Here is an 8214-nt window from a genome sequence, read left to right as displayed (position 1 = left end):
GGCTGGGCTGCCCCTTCACTCTCTCTCTCTCTTTCTGTGCAGGGGTTGGGTTCCCCCCTTCTCTCCATGTGTGTGACTGGGCTTCCCACTTCCCTCTGAGGTCTGTGGTGCAGTGGGGGAGGGAGCTGGGCTCCCCTCTTTTCTCTAGTGGTGTGTGTGCATATGACTGTTTAAAAATGCCTCCATTAGTATCTGATAGGTGTGGTGCAATGGTGGCACGCATCTGAACAAACACACAATATAAAAAATTCATTCAACTCATGGATGAAAAATCTTAACGGGAACAGTGCCCTCCACCCCGGCCTCTGGCATCCTGAACCTCTCCCCTCTCATCCCTCTGCCCTGAGCCCCACTGCACTCCACCCAACACTCAAATTTCTTAAAAAACAATGAAGTCCTGCAGCATCTTATAGACGAAGATATTTTGGAGCATAAACTTTCATGGGCAGAGACCTGCTTCATCAGATGAAATGTAGCGGAGATTCCAGAGGCAGGTCTAATTATACAGGTTCATGAGGGAGGAGGGAATCACAATCAGGAGGAAGGCCAGAGTTGATGAGGTCAATTCAATCAGTGAGGGTGTACCCCACTTACAGCAGCTGATGTGGACGTGTGAAGGCCAAGAGAGTGGAAGTTGCTTTTGTAGTTGGCCAGCCACTGCCAGTCTCTGTTCAATGCCTGATTGATGGTGTCAAATTTGCAAATGAATTGTAGCTCTGCAGTTTCTCTTTGGAGTCTGTTTTTGAAGTATTTTTGTTATAGTATGGCTACTTTTCAATCTATTACTCAGTGTCCAGGGAGACAGAAATGTTCCCTTACAGGTTTTTCTATGTTACCATTCCTGATATCTGCTTTGTGTCCATTTATTCTTTTACATAGAGATTGTCCAGTTTGGCCAACATATATGGCAGAGGGGCATTGCTGGCATATTACATGAGTAGATGTGCAGGTGAGTGAGCCCTTGATAGTGTGGTTGATGTGGTTAAGTCCTGTGATGGTGTTGTGGGTGTAGATATGTGGACAGAGTTGGCACCGAGGTTTGCTGCAGGGATTGGTTCCTGAGTTAAAGTTACTATTGTGTCGTCTATAGTTGCTGGTAAGGATTTGTTTCATGTTGGCAGTCTGTCTGTAGACGAGGACTGGCCTTCCTCCCAAGGTCTGTAAGAGTCAGGGATTGTTGTCCAGAAAGGGTTGTGGATCACTGATGATGCGCTGGAGAGGTTTTAGCTGGGGGCTGTATGTGATGGCCAGTGGTGGTCTCTTCCTTTCCTTGTTGGGTCTGTCTTGTAGCAGGTAGCTTCTGGCAACACGTCTGGCGCTGTCAATCTGTTTCTTCACTTCCTTAGATGGGTACTGTAGTTTTAGGAAAGCTTTATAAACATCATGTAGGCGTTTGTCTCTTGTCTAAGAGATTGGTGCAAACGGGGTTGTACCTCAGTGCCTTGCTGTATACAATGGATTATGTGGTGTGCCCTGGATAGAAGCTGGAGGCATGTAGGTAAGCGTAGTGGTCTGTGGGTTTCTGGTATAGTGTGGTGTTTGTGTGATCATCACTTGTTTGCACTGTAGTGTCCAGAAAGTGGATCTCTTGTGTGGTCTGGTCCAGGCTGAGTTTGATGGTGGGGTGGAAATTGTGGAAATCACAGTGGAACTCTTGTTTTTGTGGACACAGACTAACTCATACACCTACCCATGTGTTCCTTACATGCACTGTTTGCTCACAGCAGCCCCTCCAAGGGTGGGGGAATATGTTGTGATAGTACACCACCTGTAAGAAATTTGTTACTTTCACTCCTGGTTATGAATAAATACAAGGGATTGGTAGGAGGTCCCAATCCTAGTGTTTCTCAAAAGATTTGAAAGTCTAAACATTAGCTGCATGACATTCACTGAAGGCACTCAAGTTTGAGAGACCCTGCTACTCTCAGAGACATTAAAAAGTAAACAGGAGCTCAGATTACTTACCAGTTGGAAGAGAAGGATAGTACAGAAGACCCACAGGTAGAAAATGGCTGGCTACGTAGGGCAACGATTTGTTGTTTCTGCAAAGTAACCAGTAGCAAAGACATTTGGAGAAAAAAAATCTTTAGAATTCAAAAGTGCATTTGTTATCCTGCTGAGGAATCAACATTTGTGTGTAATAGTCTGATAATCTGACCCAATCCCTTGTAAAGGAAAAAGGCTCTCAGACAAGTGTGAAGGGCAGCTAAATGGAAGAACAGCTGCCCTGCCCTGGGGTACTGTTGTTACCCCCAGACTTGGAGAGTATAATTTAAGTATAATTTAAGCAATGTGTGTGGTGTGACAGCACGTTTATTTCTTGATAGCAGGGAAAGATCCTAGCAGGTGGTCATTCTTTAGCTCTGCTGCTCTTACAGGGAAGCATTCCTAGGAGATAGAGCAAAGAATAGACGGCCAGGGTGGGGGAGGAGAGAAAAGAGTGAACTGGCTTTTCAATCAGTGTGGCTGGGTGCAGGTGGTGGTTGCCAAGAGCCTCAGAGAAGCAGCAGAGCCAAAGACATGTGAATAAATGAACTTTCCTACATTCCTCACACTCCAGGGTAGAGAGGGGAGACAACAGCCAATGTCCTGCAGTGGTAGGATTCTTGGACAGGAGGTATACTCCTGGTGGGGGTATAATAGGCAGGGTCAGGCAATACCTTCCCAAACTGCCAGCTGCCCACCCTCTCTCCCCCCCCATGCTCTGTCCAGAGCTGGGGAAGGCTGAGGCCATGTGCCACCTGCTCTCCCCAAAGTGGTCTGGCAGTGGTGGGGAAGGCTGAGGCGCTGCACTGCCTACTCTCCACTACCCCAACCCCTCTGTGCACCACCTCGGGCTGGAGAAGACTGGAGTCGTACACACTGGCTCCCCTCCCTTGTGATCTTGGGATGTGATAGGTGGAAAGTTGTGGCCATTCACCACCCAGTGGGGGAGGGATAGCCTACCCCTACACTGGAGGAAGCACTTGGCTCCAATGCGGCCCTGAATGGCAGGTACAGGGTTGGGGGCTTTCCTCCCCCTGTCCTAGGTTCACCTGCCACCCCTGGACCCAATGATTCAGAAGGGCCCAGAGGTCCTGGTCACAGCTACTCTGGCAGCTGGAGCCATGGGCTCTTTAAATCTCTACCAGAGCCCTTGACAGCGTCCTCTGGGCAGTACTGAGGGCTGGTTGTATTCCAGACAGTGCTAAGGGCTGCCCCAGGTGTGTCCTTTTTGCCTGAGGTCCTGCCTCTTCCTCCAGAAAAATGGAAACAGAGAGATAGCCATGCTAGTCTATATACTACATATATATATAGTATATATACTATAGTATATACTATATACTGCTTTTTTGTTTTGATAGTACACAGAAAAATGGAGTTACCCCTTCCATCCTTGCTGGGGGCCTGACAGTTCTGCAATGTGCTGCAGAATTCACCCATGTTCGCAGAATCACCCTGCAGAATCTCAACTATTTTTAAAAGATCTAGTTTTTTTCCCTCTATGGTTGCAAATATAAACTTAAACAAGTGAAGACATTGTAAAATGATGCCCAGATGAGTTTATAAAAAGATTTAAAAAATCCTTGCAAAGAAAACTGGAAGCATAAGAGGCCCGATTTTTTACTGACGTTCACCGTTTTTTTTCATTTGCCTCTGTGCAAAGTGATGTAAAATGCTACTGTTCTGCTTTGAGAGTGTTTACATACACTTAGCATGGGATAAATGATTACACAAAAATGTGAAGTGCTTGCAAATCATATCCAAAGACTGCAGAGCAAATTGTTTCAGTCTGGTAAATACAGTTAAACATCAGTAATAAAACTATGAGAAGTCCCTTGGCAAATTATAGACTAAGATCTTTGGAGCAAAAGCTTTCATTGGCCAGGACCCACATCATCAGATGTATGCTTATGCTCCAAAAAATCTGTTAGTCTGTAAGGTGCCACAGGACTTCTTGTTTTTGCAGATACAGACAAACATGGCTACCCCTCTGATACAGTAGTAAAACTGTATCCTTTAAATGGATAATGCCACAAAATGAAATGTCATTCCAAGAATATATATAACTTCAGATAAGGAAAGAAGCGAGAGGTGTAAAGCAGAAGTTGTTTATATTCAAGACAGAAAATACCATTGAAAGGGCAAGAAACTATCATATCTTATTTCAAAATTCAATGTCTTATATCACTTTATAACTTTCCACATAGTAAATGTTGATATACCACTTGTTTTAAGATTAAAAGCTGCCTAGACATGACATTAGTTAAAAAAGAGGTTCATTTCAAATGCCACCATATAGCACAAAGAACACAGTCATAATATAAGAATTCTCGGATATTTTCCAAATCTTAGGATTCCTGAAAAATAGAACACTAAAATATGTTAGACAAATCAGTAATTCAAGCAAAGCAGACACCAAGAAAAACTGCATTTTACTAACCAGATAAAGTAAAAAATGAATTTGATAATATGGAAAGCTGTGACACGTTTAAAAGGTAAAACAAATATTGAGTCTGTTCTGGTCTGGATATGGTCTGAAGAAGTGGGTCTTTCCCACGAAAGCTCACCTAAAAAACTATTTTGCTAGTCTTTAAAGTGCTACTTGACTGCTTTTTGTTTTGATAGCTTACAGAAAGGTTTCATTCTAAGGTTGTAACTGAAAACCCGAACAAAAGTGTGAATATATTGATTCATGTGATTTAAATAAAGCCATACAACCTTCATATTCTCTGATAAAAACCATTAAAGAAGTGATAGCTCTGATCTCAGAAGGAAAGACAAACTCAATATTAGATGCAAGGCCTTTATTTTGACAAATAAAGTTAGATTAACGAAGCTCTAATGTAGTGACTCAATGACCATTTAAGTATTAAAACTTTAAATTCATGTCTTTAGTTATATTCATTTTACATCTTAAAGAATAATATTACCCAGAATTTCAGAAATTGGCACAAAAGGTTGAGAAACCATAATAAATGATTTAGGCCACAATCCTACAAGATACTCTAATTAGTGCTCCTAAGAGTCAGGATTTATATGTCTAACTGAAAGATTTGGACACAGAGAAAGAGACAATAAATACAGAGAGCATCTGGACTATTTAGAGGGATAATTTTGTGTTAAATTTTAAAATGGGCAGAAAACCACAGATTTCTGAAGATGGAAATGACATATTTATATTTCCATTTATGAAAGGGAGATGAGCAATTGCAGTGTTGTTAACTCTTGTGATGCTATCACAAGTCTCATGATATTTGGTGTTGAATTCCCAGTTCCTGGAGTCATGTGATTATGGAGGATCTCAACTCCTTATTTAGCTTAGGTTTGAAAAGAACTTGACAACATGAACACTGTTTTATTAAGAACCAGAAAAATTAAAAGAGCCCCTATGTTATACTTTTGAAATCTCATGATTTTTAACCACTTATGATTCTGAATGCATGATTGGGATTCACAGTGCTGCAATTATATATTTAACAAAACAAAAAAGTCAAGTTGGAGCCTTAAAGAGACTGTTTCATAATAGGGCAAACGAAAGAGATGGAGTCAAGAAGACATCTTTAGAAAAGATGGTTTAGAAATGTTTAGAAGGAACTGGTAGGGCAGCCCTATATACATGGAACAAGTGATAGGCAAAATAAAAGATAAGCCCTTTGAATATATAAACCGTTAATTGGGTCATTTAAAATTGTTCAAATTTTTCATTCAGATTCTGATTCTGTTACTGAAAAATGTTTGTGTCACAGATTCACGGGGTTTGGTCTATGCTCCAGCCTTTAACCAGTCTCTCTGGGAGTACTCTTGTAGAGTGCTGCATCCCCAAAATTTTCACTGCTACAGGGCACAGGGCTTCCACAATATTGAAACTGGACCTTCTGGTTCCATCCATCTTTCTCTTGTGTTGGCTTCCACCACTGAGTCCAGTCAAGCTAGACTTTTCCTTCTCCTTCACTTCAGCACTCAATGCTTTCATCAAGTACGTACAATGACACCAGCACGCCTTTTCAGAATGGAAAAAAAAATGTATTAGTTACCAGGAATACTTTACCTTAAAGTCTTTAGGTTAGCACGAGAGATGCAAACTTAGAACAGAGTTAAAGTGGGTGGAAGACGTGCATCTCCACCCTCTCTCTATCCTCTCTGTCCTTCCCAGTCTCAGGAGAGTTGTCGTGTGTCTGTGAACTCCATTCTTTTTAACAAAGGTACCTGCAAACCAGAAGCCCTGAAGAGTTTTCATTTCAGAAACCCTGACATACAGTGCTTCTAAACCAAAATATAGCTTACAAAGACCCATCAGCTGCTGCCTGAAATTGACAAGATTTTTGTTAGTTTCTGTAGTGAGTCAGTATGGCCTCCTGCTGACTCAGAGGCAGAGGAGGCTACGCAGAGGCCCTGGTGGGCGGGCCCGGAGCCAGAACACCAGTGGCCCGCCCCTCACAGGGCGGGACCCAGGGCTAGAAGGGCCAAGGGCAGGGCTCGGGACCCATTAAAGCCTGGGCCTCCGGGCAGGGAGGAGGCTTCTGCACAAGCTCCCCGGCACCAAGGGCAGAGGGCCTGTCGCTGCCCGGCCCAGCCCGGCCCGAGGAGCAAGCCCCCTGTGACCCCGAACAACCACGGATCCAGATGCCCCAGGGGGACTACCCGGACTTCCCAGACCTGCCAGGACCCTCACGCCGGCGGAGACTCACCGCCTTGGAGGAAGCCCCAGATGCGGCCAGACTGGCGAGGGTGAGTGACTCTGAGGCCCCAGGAGCGGCCTGCCCCAGAGTCCCGGTGGACCGCTGCAGCCCCCAGGCCCAGGATCGCCTCAAGCCCACCGTGCTACCACTGCCAGACTATCCCAATGACATTGACATGAGCGCCTGGCCGGAGCCCCCAAAGGTGGACAATTTGGAGGAGACCGACCCCGCGGGACCCCTGACCAGATGGACTGGGACCTTCCCCCGGGGGAGGTGGAGGTAGGAAGTGGCCCGGAGAACGACGCTCCCGAACCCATGGCAGTGTGTTGCGGCCTGGATCCCCACTGCCGTGGTCATGTGTGAGCGACCCCCAGGGCCCCAGGCCGGGTCGCAGTGGAGTGGGAGGGCCTACGACCCCCTACCCCCTCCTTGACAGGGCCAGCCCGCACTGGGCCTGTGCTCAAACCCTTGTGCTGTTGCCCCGCCCCAAACTGAGGGCTGGGCCTGTGCTCAGATCCGTGCGCTGCTGCCCTGCCCTGAACTGAGGGCTGGGCCTGCACTGTGTTACCACTGCGAACTGCTGCCTGCCCTGAACTGAGGGCTCGGCCTGCACTGTGTTACCACTGCGAACTGCTGCCCACCCTGAACTGAGGGCTGGGCCTGCACTGTGTTACCACTGCGAACTGCTGCCCGTCCTGAACTGAGGGCTGGGCCTGTACCGTGTTACCATTGAATTGCTGCCCCGCCCCGAACTGAGTGCTGGGCTGGTGTTATAAACCCTTTTTTTGGTTGCCGCCTGCCCTAGGCCAAGGGCTGGGCGTCCCAGGACTCCTACAGTTTCACAGCTCTCAGCCACTGACTAGCAGTGGTGAAATTGTTTCACCCTTGCTACTGGTGTTTGGGAGACATGAAAGGGACAAGAATCATTTCAATTTCAAGCAGCAGGGGATAGGTCTTCCAGCATTTACAGGATAAGGGTAGACCACCATGTGGACTGACACACAGCTTCCAGACTCCCAGCCCAGCTGGCAGAGGCAACCAATGCCTGCCAATAGTCAGGGGGCAGAGTAAGGGCAGCTGGCTTGGTAATCTTACTGAGCAAAGGCAAGCAGCAAATTGGGATGTGTGTGGGGGAGCATGGCCTGTGGGTAGGGGGCTACAATGACTGTCTCATCCAGCTTCTGTTGATACTTTTCCAACCTCCATACACTTGAAACAAAATGACACCCATGCACAATAGATTCTTCTTATCAGATACAGCACTTGCAAAGCAACTTTGCAACAGTCTCGAGGAAGTGCACAGCCTTCAGACCACCCTTGAAGGTGGAGAGAGGGTCAGTGTCTGACATTATCTTTGGCCACAGCTACATGTGGAATCCTGTTGTTGACCATAGTTGTGAAGGCAGATGGATCCCATCCTGTTTGAAATAGTTTTAGAAGGGCTCATCAGAACTGTAACAAATCAAAGCTGAGTACTTTCACAGTTGGGTCAGTTATAAAAGAATGGTTTGTGAGAGATGCAATAGACAATATGGATGCTTATAATATGATC

The 8214-nt window shown here is 45.8% G+C and overlaps 1 long non-coding RNA gene across 9 annotated transcripts in view; it reads right to left on the bottom strand.

The window, feature by feature from the left end:
* Positions 1-4097: 4097 nt before the first annotated feature.
* Positions 4098-8214, bottom strand: part of LOC142019784 (uncharacterized) — a 252227-nt gene continuing 248110 nt past the window's right edge. For 8 of the 9 annotated variants that reach the window (XR_012647190.1, XR_012647191.1, XR_012647189.1 and 5 more), the window contains one exon: positions 4098-5983. This is a non-coding gene — a long non-coding RNA (uncharacterized LOC142019784). The remainder of the gene's footprint in view (positions 5984-8214) is intronic. The other variant, XR_012647196.1, reaches the window with a different exon arrangement.

The sequence above is a fragment of the Carettochelys insculpta genome, chromosome 12 (genome assembly GCF_033958435.1).
Source record: "Carettochelys insculpta isolate YL-2023 chromosome 12, ASM3395843v1, whole genome shotgun sequence".
Taxonomy (NCBI): Eukaryota; Metazoa; Chordata; order Testudines; family Carettochelyidae; genus Carettochelys; species Carettochelys insculpta.
The sequence above is the reverse complement of the archived record's forward strand: the minus strand, read 5'-3'. Positions and strand labels throughout refer to the sequence as shown.